We start from the raw sequence: 14713 nt of genomic DNA, 5'->3' as shown, positions 1-14713 counted from the left end.
TGAAATCATAGAACTAGTATAAATCAATGTTATCTGTGCACTAGCAATTAATATGCATTCCAAGATTTACAGTGAATTATCATTCTCTTGTCAAATAATCTCCTAGGCTTTGGCAGTCCATCACTTAACACCAGGCTAGTCTCATACTAGAGGAATAATTGCTTTTTGAGTTAACTGGAAATTGAATTCCTTTAAAATTCTAGAACAATAGTCTCTACTAACATAACAGAATTTAAACACACACACACGCATGCACACACATGCAAACATAATATGTAATGGGATATATTTTAACAGTTTCAGAGTTCTGTCTTGACAAATGTTTATTTTCAAGTATGTATCAATAAATTATTCAAATACTTTTTCTATACATAATAATATCTATAGTACCAGGTCTGGCTGCAACTGTGACATGTTTTCTTACTTACCTTGTAAATTTCCTTATTTACCTTACCTGTAACATATTTTCTTATTTACCTTATTAACCAGTGGTATATTCTTCTAAGAAATAATTTCTTTAATAATTATCTCTCAGAAGAATTGTTTTCCCCACAGATGAGTGGGGTGTGTGTGTGTATGTGTGTGTGCGCGCGCACGCGTGTGCATGTGCGAGTGTTCTGTTTAAGATGATATTATGACCAAGGATATTGGCCTAATACGTTATAGTTAGTTATTTAAATGCTAGCCTTCTCTAAAAGACTCAGCTGATGTCAACTCTTCATAGAAATGGATAATGACCACATTTCCAGTTACTTTTATTTAACTTTGAACTCATGCTGCTGGATAGTAGATAAATAAATAGAAAAATATGCAGAGATCACATAGGAAGAATTAACATTTCCTGGAATTGAAGGAGACCTGCTGCTTGTCTTGCTTTTGGTTAATTTTTTCATAAATCCATCAATTTACAAATATATTGGATACTTAAAGCTTGGATCTCCATATATGTAAATACCTATTTTTAAATTTTTTAATAAAAGGTACAATTTTTGTAGTTACTTTGGAAAATCTAGAAAGTGACAATAAAGAAAATATGAATGTGAATGTAAAGTTTCCCTTGCCTCCCCCTAATCTTCCAGGTAGGCTCCTAGTGAGCTCTCAGATTTCTACTCTGGATTCAGATGTGCCAGGTAAATTGGTTTCTTTATTTTCTTTAACTAACGTATGAGGCAGGCAAATCACCTGAGATCAGGAGTTCAAGACCAGCCTGACCAACAAGGTGAAACCCCATCTCTACTAAAAATACAAAAATTAACTGGGAATGGTGGTGGGTGCCTGTAATCCTAGCTACTCACGAGGCTGAGGCAGGAGAATTCCTTGAACCCGGGTGGCGGAGGTTACAGTGAGGTGAGATCATGCCATTGCACTCCTGCCTGGATGACAGTAAGACTCACTCTCAAAAATAAAAAAATTCAAAAAAAGAGAGAGAGAAAAGGGCAACAGAATCTTCATATTTTTTCCATTTCCTTTAGATAGTATTTCTATTTCTCTCTGCTTTCTATTATTACTATCAGAGAGAAGCAGATTTGGCAAAATCTTCTGTTGTTATGAAAAAAAATGGAAGAGCTGCCCACTCGGTTCTAGTTGTCATCCCCTACATATGTGTTACACACACAACTTTTTCCTGAACTCAACCTACTACTTGGACCTGCTGTTTAGATAGCTGTTGTCCCATTTCCAACTCATCTAACATCCTAAGCTGCTAACGAAGTAAAACGTACAGAAATAGAAATTCTGGGAGTGAGGTAAAATCTGCTTCAGCACAATTTTTAATTTGACAAACTATAGTACAGCTGTTCACATCAGAGTTGTCTTATATTCCAAGATGGATAAGGAGAATGTGAATAACATATTAGTCATGGATTTTGTAAGAGACTTGATGTTAAAAACCATATTTAAATAAGTCTGGTTATTTAAGAAATCATTTAAACTCCTTAACACATAGGCTAACAATGCTGTCCAAATTCCTAAAATTTTAGGTCAGCAGATATCAAATATAATAACAGAAGAAGCTTAATATTTATAAACTTTTGCTATAAGAATACTTTCTTGTTTCCTGGAGCTAAATGGAATCATCCATAAAAATAAAAATTATTTTACAGTACATCTTAATTTATATGTTCAAGCAAACAAAATAAGCCTTTTAAATATGAAATACAAAAAGAACCTTTATAGCATAAGGAAAGGCTTAAACTAAATTCTTGAAAGTAAAAATATGTTATTACTCTTGAACAATTTAAAAATATACCACATTTTTAAAACTTGCAAATCTTGACCAAGCTGTATTATCTTAACAGTTTTCTAAAACCTGTACTGAGGTTGTTATCCTCTGAATTTGGAATATGTCAAACATAACTCTTTCAGCAATACCTTTATAATTTTGAAGAAATTGTGTATGCATTGGCTGGAAAGTGAAGTTTTGCGGAAACATGATAAGGGTCTTTCAATATTTATAAGGCTGTCATGTGGAAAAGACAGCAAGGTGACGAGTGCTCCTTCATTGGCAACATTTAATGCAGAAGCTATGTAAAAACTCTGAATACTGTAAGCATAGCACTTAGGTGGTCGAACTTGTTGACATTCATATTTCATTTCATTTTATCGATTCAATTAGGAAATATTTTTTATTTAATTAAGCTAAAATAGTTTTATTATGTGTTATCCTGGACATTGACCAGAGTGATAATGATGCCTCCTTGATAGTTTCAAAGAGTGTTTTAAGAAGTTAGAAAAATTAGTGTAGCTTTATCCAGAAAAAGTAAGTGTCTTTCAGATCAAGTTCTACTTATAAGGCTGTCTCTCATTATTTATATATCCTTCCCTCTCATTATTCACAAAGACCAACATCTTACAAGCAGAGAGGTTAAGAAATTGCATCCTTAAAGCTATTGCTTATCCAAATCATACTGTCCCAATAATCTTTTCCTACTACAAGTGGATTACATGAGAATGTAGAGGATCAAACATTATGATTCAGTGTCTAGGAATTACTTTGAGGAATTTAATAGTTGACACTCAAAGAATCATGGTGAATAGATTAAATTGCCATGTGTTTCTCTGTGTGTACTTTGAATGTGCATACTATTAAGAACCAATGAAAACGTAACCCTATAATATTATATAAGGACATTAATACTTTAAAAAAACTATTCTAATAGGACCAACTCACATCTCTCTAATATCTAAAGTATAGTAATTATAAGTTAAAAGAAGGAGGAGAAGAAGGGGGAGAAAGAAGAAGAAAAAAGAGGGAAGAAGATAAATGAAGAAAGAAGGAAAAAGAGGAATAGGAGTAGAAGGATTGTTGTTCCAGTTGCAAGAATCCAATGCTCTTCTTGTTTAGTTCAACATTCTCAAGGAAGCGTATCTTCCGCTTCACTCTGGTATGTTTGGTGTTTTTGTCAGTACTGTGCTGCAGATGTCTATGCTTACATGGAAAAATGAACAAGAAAAAAATCTGTTTTCTTTGTATTTTTCCTTGCTGACATCCAGGCATAAGCAAAAATGTGTATAAGCAAATGAGCCAAATGATTATGGGTAATTAGCTTGTGAAATATATGAAAGCAAATTGTTTGCTATATATAAGCAGGGTTTTTTTTTTTTTTTTTTTTTTTTTTTTTTTTTGCAAGATTATATTGTCATTAAAGCATATCTGGAGCCAGCCAATTAGGACACTCACTGAAATTTAGCCAATTAGAAGTCAACTCTGTGAGCAGTTCTGCAAGAAGTTTTTTTAGAATGTTCAAATGGTTTTCTGGTTTTGAAAATGATGTGATTGTATCATGCTGTTAATCTATTGATATTAAAAGAATGTAGTAATTCAGTCTCTTGTAAATGATAATCTTTAGATTATGCCCTTATCACAGTATTTGATATCATCTTGAGCTGTCCAATGATGTAATTGATCTTAGTGTTATTGTGTGTCAATTTCAAGATACATAATTTGCTTGAGTGTCATTTATCACACTTTATAATCACCATGGATGATGACTACAGCTTTAATGAAGTTCTGTTTTTGATTAGTGTAATGTCATTCCCTAGTTTCATTATCTACAAAGGAATAGAAGACTTGTGTCTCTATGCCTGTCAAGTCTCACACTTAACATGAAAACTAAATTCACTTCAAAGGCTCTGTCAGAACAAATTTCATTAAAGCACCCTTGCTTAAATAAAATGAGCTACTATTTTGACAAATTACTTATAATAAATATCTTTAAGGGGCTAATTTAAAGAGCTAATACATCTGAGTCAGTGTTTTACTAGTTTGTGAATATACTCATACTTATCTATAATCTCTACATTATGGAAGCATCTTTTTTGGGACTTGGGAGTTTTCTGTGTATTTATTTTCCAGATCCTCATGGAGATACCATAAAAGAGTAGCATGTAAACATTCAGATTTAGACTTCCTTCCCAGCTCCACTGTTCACTACAGTTTTTTCTTAAAGACTTATTTTCTGATTCTCAATTCCTTGTCTCTATAATCTAGATAAACACTTAGAGTTAGTTTTTCAGAGTTACTATGATGTGATAATACATAAGAAAGCACCTAACATATTGTCTGGACTAATAAAGATTCATTATGCTATTATCTTCCTTTCTTTGCAACTGTACCAGATATTTCTTTTGTCATTACTTATGGTTCATTAATTTTTGTATCTTTATTTCTTATTGAAGCCATTTAAATATTCATAAGACTTATGTTCATTAGGAGGGACTAGGAGTAGACTATTTGGCTAGAAAAGTAGTTTTCTTATTTTTTTACACTGTTGATACGCATGAGGTACATACACATCTTGTATATTTTAGCATTCTCAGGTCATCTCAAAAGGAAGATCACATTATTGGGAGATCGGAGTATTGTACACATTGCTATTAACAGTTATCTACTTAATATCTTTTCCCACTTCTTCACTGGCAAACTTTATTCACTTGGATGGGCACCAATATGCTCAACTAAAATGTTGGGAGTTTTTTTTCCCTTTCTTATTGTCTCTGATGTTTGAAATATTCTTCTCTTATTTTATGTATTCAGTCTTCTGCAAATTACCACTATTACACTTTGAACATCAGAATGATCATAGGAACATTTTTTTTCTTTAATTCTTCCTTATCTAGTAATACAGTTTTTTGATTCCCTGTAGAGCTTCTACCTCTTTTTCTAGAGCAGCTTTTAGTCTTTCAGACTCACTTTTATCTCTTGATATATCTCATATGTTCAAATATCGAGTATGTCTCAAATGTCTCAAATATTCAAGGACATTTCTCAACAAGTGTTGATCACTGTAAAAGAGTTCTGTTTTACATGGCTATGAATAAATTGATGGAACTAGACTTTGAAATGAATGTGTTTTCTCATCATTAAATTTTGTAACACTTAGCAGGACTGTGAATGGGATAGCTCTTTTTCTAGTCATCTTGGCTTAACATGGAAGGTTTTCTCATATGCATGATTATAGTCTCTTTGTGAAGTTAAACTGCTAAGCATTTTTAAAATACAAATGCTTTTCTAATAATCACATTGATAATATTTCTCTTTTTTCCAAATTGTATAAAGACATTCTGCTACATCTAAAGTTATTAAAAATAAACTCTGGATTTTTTTTAATACTTCTACAATCATTGTCCTTCATATTTAAAATTATACCCCCTAAAAATAAAATAAATTTAGAACCCTATATACTGAATACTTACTGAGTGCTTGCCACCTTATTTAATTCATGTAACCCTCATAAAGTTGCAGAGAAATTGGTGTTTTCCTTGTTTTAAAGTAGAAGATACAGAAGCTTGCATAAAGGTGTTTCATAAATAGCATAAAATGAATGCAAATACTTGTGTCTGTAACTCAAAAGAAGCTGATTATGATTATTCTTTGTTTTGTAACAATTTGTATTCAAAATGACAAGAATGAAAGCTACACACCCTCAGGAATTCTTAAAGGTCTCACAAAATTGAGTAAACACAAGTACTCCCCAAAGTGATTTAAGGTTACTAGAAACTTTCTGTGGGCAGCCTCATCAGAGTTATCTGGAGATAACACAGAGAAGCGGTGTTTCTTTTTTCATTCTACATTTACTACAGAAAGAGGTATTGCATCATTTCTTTGTTTGGGCTGAAGATCGAGTAGGGAAGAAGTGCATGACTTTTCTAACACCTGGCAATTTATTTTATGTAAGATATAATGAAACTATATTTCCAAAGTGATTACCAAGTATATTCTCTATCAATGGAATTGAAAGGTATGTCACCAATAAGACTTTCAGACTCCATCTTTCATATGCTACAAAGATTCATGTTATATTTCATATTTAATTTCCATGTTTAACTGCTTCTTCCAGTAATCACTGGTGAAAGGTTGGTTTGGTGAACATTCACTAACATTCACTAACATTCACTAACTCTGACAATTGTATATCATTTTTATATGACTATTATTATACCATAACTGTACTGTACTTAGTATTCCATCTAATATATTCTATGATGTCTTAGAATACATTAATAGGCCCCTGCCTACCAACAGGTATACACAGCTAGGCACAGCGCTCTGTCCAAATATATAACTAATTCATAACTAAGGAGCACCGTAAAAATAACAGGCATGAAAAGTGTGATTCTGTAATTTAATTAACAAATGAAATAATCATACTGTAAAAATGTGAGAGACTATTTTGTTAAAACTAAAGCATTTTCTGGTGAGGATATATTTGGAAAAATATATTGCACATATTATTTCTATTTCTCACTTTCTTCATTTGTCTTAATGAAAGATTTAAAAAGATGTTTTCAAAGATCACTTAATATTTTATCAAGGATGGTATTTTTGCAAAAATGGGTTTACTCATATCTTTATTATACTGGAATAACATCAGTAAATACACATACTATTAAATGGCTAATACATTGTTTAAAGCAGCATTTGCCATCCTCTTTCTTATAGGAGTTGTCTTTTCTAACTACCTTTGGCCCAGTTATTTTATGTTTTAGTTAGAAATAAATTTCTGATTTTGTTTCTAAAAAATGTGCTTTTTACAGACATGAATCTAAAACACACATGAAAAAATAATGATTCATTAACATAAATGTGACATTAAAAGTATACAATAATATAACTTATACATCATATAATGTGTGGTTATCTCAGAAAAGTGAATACTTAGCTCTTTAGTCCATAAAGAAAATAATTTAGCTATTCTACCCAGAAAGTTCCTACAACAGAAAAGATTTGTTTTGAATGTAATAAATGAGCCTGTGGCTAAGAAATGCGTGTTGACTGAGCTTAGCGGATTCACACTGAGTCTAACAACGCCTTTTATTGATAATCTTCCACCATCTGCTCTGAAGATTTACTCATACAAAGAAAAAAAAAAAAAGAAAACAGGTGAGAAGAAAGAATGCAAATAAATGGCAATACTTAAATTTTGAATCATGCTGTGATTTTGCAAAGTGGATGATGCTACTGTTGCTTTTACAAATGTTACAATATTTGACATAACAAAGTTGATCGTTAACTTCCACTTTTAGTACATTTGCTTATATGAGCAGAAAAGTACTCTCAGAAATGTCAGATTCATAAATTTAAATGGTTGGTAGAAACAGTACTAATGTAATTTAAAATTTGTATAGGGATAGCACTTTCATTCTGACAAAAATAAAAGAATAATATATATATTCATGGTCATCTCAATTAATAGAAGTGAAAAGGCCTTTGACTAGGTAAAAATAAAATGAATACACCTATAAAAGCTTAGAAAGTTAAAAAAAAAGCCGGGCGCGGTGGCTCACACCTGTAATCCCAGCACTTTGAGAGGCCGAGGCGGGTGGATCACGAGGTCAAGAGATCCATACCATCCTGGTCAACATGGTGAAACCCCGTCTCTACTAAAAATACAAAAATTCAGCTGGGCATGGTGGCGCGTGCCTGTAGTCCCAGCTACTCAGGAGGCTGAGGCAGGAGAATTGCCTGAACCCAGGAGGAGGAGGTTGCGGTGAGCCGAGATCGTGCCATTGCACTCCAGTCTGGGTAACAAGAGCGAAACTCCGTCTCAAAAAAAAAAAAAAAAAAAAAAAAAGTTAAAAAAAAAAAAAAAAAACTTCCACATTAACAGTTTCTTGAAAGGTAGGGAATCATTGCAAGGTAAAATATGATAGGATAAAGTAATACTAAATCTGGAGATGCAAAAAAGAGAGACTTTTCCAGTGAAATTAAAGGAAAGACCACCTATGTGTAAAAAATGAAAGGAAAGGACTGTTCAAGTTTTCTATTTCATCATGCTTTACTATTTGTAGGTTGTATATGTTCAGTTCGTTTTTCAGTTCCAGTTCTCTTGTTGAATTGCTCTGGCTAAGATTTCCAGTACTATGCTGAATAAAAGTAATGAAAGGGACCATCTGTGTCTTGTTCCAAATCTTGGGGGAAAGGGTTTCAATTTCCCCCATTCAATGTGAATTTAACTGTGGGCTTGTCATATAGGACCTATATTGAGATATGTTTCTTCTATATGCAGTATGTTAAGACTTTTTTTATTATAAAGGGATGTTGAATGTTATCGAATGGTTTTGAGGCATGTATTGAAATGATTATATGATTTTTGTCCTTCATTCTGTTAATGTGATGTTTCATATTATCTCACAATGTCTATATGTAAAGCCCACCTTGCATCCCTGAGATGAATCCCACTTGGTCCTGCTGAATATCTTTTTAATATGTTGCTGAATTGAGTTTTATAGTATTTTGTTGAGAATTTTTGCATCTATCTTCGACAGGGATATTGGACTGCAGGTTTTTTGCTGTTGTTGTTGTTCTTGTTCGCTTGTCTTGTTCTGGTAGCAGGGAAACTTGTAGAATGAGTTTGGAAGTAGTCCTCTTGAATTGTATTGGAACAATTGGAGTATATTTGGCATTAGATCTTCTTTAAATGTTTGGTAGAATTTACCAGTAAAGCCACTGGGTCCTGGGCTTTTCTTTGATGGAAGAAATTTTATTACTACTTATATCTCATTGTTCATTGTAGTCTGTTCAAGTTTTCTATTTCATCATAGTTTACTATTTATAGGTTGTATATGTTCGCAAATGTATCCATTTCTCCTAGGCGTTCCAATTGTTTGGTGTATAGTTGTTCATGATAGTCTCTAATGATATTGTGCATTTTTCTGGTACTAGATATAATGTCTTATTTTTAACTTGGATTTTATTTATTTGTGTCTTCCCTCTTTTTTCCTTAGTCTAGCTAAAGGTCTGTAAATTTTCTTTATCTTTAAAAAAAGCGACTTTTTAATCCATTGATATTTTTTATTCTTTAAGTTTCTATTTTATTTATTTCTCTTCTTAGCTTTCTGATTCCTTTTTTTCTAATATTGAATTTGGAATGTTATTGCTGTTTTTAGTTTTTTGATATAGATTGTTAGACTGTGTATTTGAAGTCTGTTTTACTTTTATACTGTAAGCATTTACTGCTATAAATTTTCCTCATAGTACTGTTTTTGTTATATTGCATAGATTTTTTGAATGTTGTTTTCATTTTTTTCCAAGACTCTTTAAAACTTTATTCTTAATTTTTAAATTAACTCATTGGTTGTTCAGGAGCATGCTGTTTAATTTTCATATATTTAACAGTTCCAAAGTCTTTCTTGTTTCTGCCCTTGTTTGCAGACATGACCTTATACCTAAAAAACCTAAAAATGCCACTGAATAATTGTTAGAACCAATAAACAAATTTAGTAAAGTTACAGTATACCAACTCAATGTACATAACTCATTAACATTTCTATGTGCCAGCAGCAAACAATCTGAAAAAGAAATTCAGAAAGCAATTCCATTTATAATAAGTATGAAAAGTACATTACCTAGGAATAAATTAAATCAGAGGAATGAAAGACCTCTATAATAAAATCAGTAATACACTGATCAAATAATTTTAAAAAGAACCCACAAAATAATGGAAAGATATCCCATGTTCATGGATTGAAGGAAGTAATATTGTTATATATTTTATATTACCTTAAGCAATCTACAGATCCAGTGCAATCTCTGTGGATGCTACTATTTACAAAACTGTAAGCATGGCTATATTTCTTCATTGTCTGCAATGCTACTGATTTTGGTTACTCTGCTAATGAGAATGGATGGAGGTGAAATGATACTCTTTATATAGAGCATCACAGACACCACTGTTTTGCCAAGATTCAGTAGTTTCTCTTGAGCTGTTTTCAGCAATTTATGTGTCTTTGACTAATTGCCATAATTATGAAATTGCTTTCTTTCCCTCACATGTCTACTCTTTTATAGAAATAATAAATACACTGTGTTGACCAGGTTCTCACTTAGGTGAGATTGTGACCAAAACTTAAGGCCTTAGCACCAGTCTCAGTTACCATCATTTTGGGTTTCCAGTCTCAGAATGGCATTCACAGTTATGGTGTCCTCTTGGTCACAGATTTCTTTCACCTTCTGTCATTCCACTGGAAGAGAAATCATTTAATGTTCTAGAGATGGCTGTATGCAAATATTTAAAACCTTTGAGAGAATACAGCACTCCAGGGAAATGATTGTTATGACTATTGAGAGGATAATACCAAAAGTTTAGAGTATGCTCCTTATCCAGGATTCCCATAAGCCAAACCACATAAAATCAAATAGATTAAAGGATGAGGTAGTTGAAGTGTCTACTCACTTGACTAAGTGGTATTTTCATTAATTCCTTACAATTGAATTTTAATAATCTACATTTGATGTATTTCTCTGTAAACCATAAGTGTCAGTAGCTGCACAAGTACTTTTCTGTTTAGCTAATTCTATTATTTAGCATAACTTTTACAAGACAATTTAATGTCTGTTGTTTAATGATAGCCGTTAAAGTAGAATTTGCTGTAGAACTCACTATGAGTGAGACATTTCTAATTATTGCCTCTTTTATTCTAAACCATGGAGAAGGGGCCTAACAAATGATATCCTTCTAAAAGACTGAAGACCTCCTGGCAATGTTCTCTTTAATCTAGGATGCAGGTTAAGAGTTTTGACTGATTATGAGGCAGTATATGTACCACTAAAGTTTCTAACCTACATTCGACCTTTATCTTTTATTTTTTAAAGCATAAGTTTATTCATGCATAAGGCTGATGCAAAATCCTTCACAAAAAAAAGTATACCCTTTAAGTGCACATAATAGATCCCCTGTTAATTTCTATTGTTCATAGAGGCATAATCAAAAAATATTCTAAGATAAGAGTCTTGTGAGAGTAGAAGCCTTCATCTGTGATCTTGGGAAAAGCTATTCATATCAAAGATGCCATCTTCTTCTGGGAGAAACTTTCCCGTTTAGTTTTACCTTAAGGGTTCCAATGGGTATACAGTTGCAGGAGTGTGGAGGGACCCTTCTCAGTTGTAAGATTATGAACCCAAGGTTCAAGTCTCCAAAGTTTTGCTGTAGTATGGATGGCAAGAACAGTCTTTCTCTGATGTTCTCAGAAGATCCCATCTTTGAGCTCTAGATTGTGAAAGGATTGTCCTCAGAAAGCCATTAAAAAAAGCTTTCTTTACCTGGTGAAAATATACTGTGACATAATAATCTACTTATATAACATCAGTGCTCTTGCATGGAAAAGGTTTTATATAACCACAAAACATGCACTGCAAATGACAGTTGAATGAAATCCCTTTATAAATATTTAAATGGATCATCAAATACCCAAATGTACCTGAAGCTTTGACTGTCTTCCCAGGAACATGGAACCAAACATTGGTTTCAGGGTGGAGCCCTTAGAAGAACAGGGCCAAGAAAGGGGTTTCTGGTGTCTTTTGTTTTTCTCAAAGAGTCAAGGCTGTTAGAGCTTAAATATCCACTTTTAATTAAGCTGACTGACCTTCAACCTAAGTACTCTTTAATTAAGTCCTTTTAAAATTTCTTATTACCCGATTTTAGCCAAACCAAACAGCTGATATTTCTGGCTTTTGAATTTTACCAAAGGTAACCTTCCAGGTGCTCAGAGAATGGAAAATTTAAGATAGTCCGTGGAGGAGAAGAGACTAGACAAGATTATGCAGATAGCAAACCAAAAAGGGCTTACTTCCTAGTTGGGAAATTGAACTCAGACCACCAGTGTGAAAAGCCAAAGTCTTAGTTACTGAGCTATAGCACAGAGCAGTTTCTGTAGAGTCTAAAATAGTTAAATTTGAACTTGCCAAGGCTTTTAACTACTCAAGATCATTTTTAGAGGTAACTATGACATAAATCCTAAAATTCCTGTTCCCTGGAAGGTGAAGACTAATAGAAAATACTGTCAGATGGTTATAAGGTCAAGCTCCCAAGGATATTAAACAAGAGAGAGGAAGGCGAAATAATCAGGGAAGCCAGGAAAGATCCACCCATTACAGTGACACTGAAAAGTTCAGGTAGCTGCTTTCAGTAGCAAAGGGATCTTTTCCATTTGTCTCATCATCTCTCAAGTTTCCCCTTTTAGGGAGGAAAAAGCTCCCCATGGTCAGTGATCCTATTCATGTCTAATCCTGTCACACAGAGCCATCAGCAAAGAGTGCAAGGCAGATTGTTTCAGAGAATAGCAGTTGACATACTGTAGTGCCAAATCCATTCTTAGCTAAGAGGGATTTTATCAACAGCTCTCATTTTTTAAATGTGCTTTGGTGCATTGTTGTTCACTTGGAATATTTCACTGTAAATTATCATTAGTAAGATTTTGCCATTTCCGTAAGACTTTGCTGCCTCCCAGGCCTAGGGTATAAGCCGGAAGGAACTCAGTTTTCCAGAAACTAAGGATCTCATTTTTACCTAAAATATTGGCTTCACTTTTAGATTCTCTTGATTAACTTAGCCAATGATTTTTCATACCTCAGAATGCAAGAAAAATCAAAGGGGTAAAACATAAAAATCCCTGGGAATTTTCAAAAGACAAATTTTATAACCCCTGGAATATGACTACTCACAACCAGTTTCTTTCTCACCCAATCATATGTAAGAGGAGTCTAACTGGATCCAAGCCAGTTCATTCCTGGATCAATTCCATTCTTGGACCCAATCCAGTTTCTGTTGCAACTCCAAACACAGTTTGGATCAGACATTTGCTAAAATAAACTTGTTGAGCTAAAAACACAAATCTGTGGAGCTTGGAAATCTGAGGGAGCTTACCTGTGATCCACAGTGGCTGTGAGAAATTAATGAACACAAGTGAGTCCTGCGGGTACCTCGTATGTTCACGTAGCACTCGTAGGGTGACTAGACACTCCAGTTCCCACTTCTGACACCATCTGATAAAATACAAACTTCAGAAATAATTTGATGGAGTTTAATTAGCAATGAATGATTTGCAAATTGGGCAGCCCCCAAAATCACAGCAGATTCACAGAGGCTTCTGGGATGCCTCGTGGTCAGAACAAATTTATAGACAGAAAGTAAAGTGACATACAAGATTCATAAGTGAGGTACAGAAACAGCAAGATTGGTTACAGGTTGGCCTTTGCCTTATTTAAATGCAGTTTGAACATTCAGCTGTGGTTGAAATATGGCCACGGTGATTGGCCAACACTCGGCCGTTGTTACAGGTGCATATTATTAGGTATTCAAATGTGTCTGACTATTAAAGCTAAATTGCAGTTTATCCCCAAGGATTTAAATATAGAAGTACAGAATCCTTTTAGGCCATATTTAGTTTTCTTTAACGATGAAAGACTCTGATGACATAGTTGTTATATTATCTAAAATGTCCAGTTTCATAATGTAGAAATATATTTTTCTATTCTGTAAGGTTTCTGTTTACTCTGTTGGTTATTTATTTTTCTGTTTGCAATTTTTTACTTTTATTAAGTCCCATATGTCTGCTTTTTGTTTTTTGTTTTAGTTGCATTTTCTTTAAAGGATTTTGTCATAAATTATTTGCCTAGGCCAATGTTGTGAAGAGAATTTACTGGATTTTCTTCTAGAATTATTTTTTACAGACTTAAATTTAAGTCTTTCATCCATGTTTAGTTACTTGTTGAATACGGTGAGAGACATGGGTCCAGTTTCATTCTTCTCCATGTAGCTCTCCATTTTTGCCAGCAGCATTTGTTGAATAAGGGTGTCCTTTTTTACTATATATTTTTTTCAAGATCAATTAGTTCTAGATATGAGGTTTTATTTCTATAATACCTATTCTGTTCCAGTGATGTGTGTCTATTTTCATACCAGTATCATGCTGTTTTGGTTTCTATTAGCCTTGTAGTACAACTTGAAGTCAGGCAATGTGATGTCTCCACTTTTGTCCTTTTTCCTTACAATTGCTCTGGCTATTCTGGCTTGTTTTTGGTCCCATATGAATATAAGGATTGTTTTTTCTAATGCTGTGAAAAGTGATATATGTTATTTGATAGGAATAACGTTGAATCTGTAGATTGCTTTGGGCAGCGTGGTCATATCGTGATACTGATTTTTCCAATTAATGAGCATGGGACGTATTTCCTATTGTTTGTGTCATTTATGATTTCTTTTAGCAGTGTTTTGTAATTCCCTCTGTAGAGATCTTTCACCACCTTGGTTAAATGTATTCCTAGATTTTTTTTCTTGTAGAAATTGTAGCTGGAATTGAGTTCTTGATTTCATTTTCAGTTTCAATGTTATTGGTGTATGGAATAGCTACTGATTTCTGTGTTTTCATTTTGTATCCTGCAACTTTACTGACATTGTTGATTAAATCTAGTAGACTTTTGGAGGAGTTTTGAGGG

General features: G+C 33.3%; 1 protein-coding gene and 1 long non-coding RNA gene across 2 annotated transcripts in view; one reads left to right on the top strand and one right to left on the bottom strand.

The window, feature by feature from the left end:
- Positions 1 to 14713, top strand: part of CNTN5 (contactin 5) — a 1397849-nt gene that overhangs the window by 273434 nt on the left and 1109702 nt on the right. The gene's annotated exons all lie outside the window — the stretch shown is intronic.
- Positions 5102 to 10399, bottom strand: LOC116563299. The gene is made up of 3 exons (XR_004274323.1): positions 10313 to 10399; positions 8361 to 8364; positions 5102 to 5114 (listed from the first exon to the last, which is right to left on the bottom strand). It is a non-coding gene; the product is annotated as an uncharacterized LOC116563299 (long non-coding RNA).

Source organism: Sapajus apella, unplaced genomic scaffold (assembly GCF_009761245.1).
Source record: "Sapajus apella isolate SASKATOON/1434 unplaced genomic scaffold, GSC_monkey_1.0 scaffold34, whole genome shotgun sequence".
Classification (NCBI taxonomy): Eukaryota; Metazoa; Chordata; class Mammalia; order Primates; family Cebidae; genus Sapajus; species Sapajus apella.
Note: the sequence above shows the minus strand (reverse complement) of the source record. Positions and strands in the feature narration are given on the sequence as shown.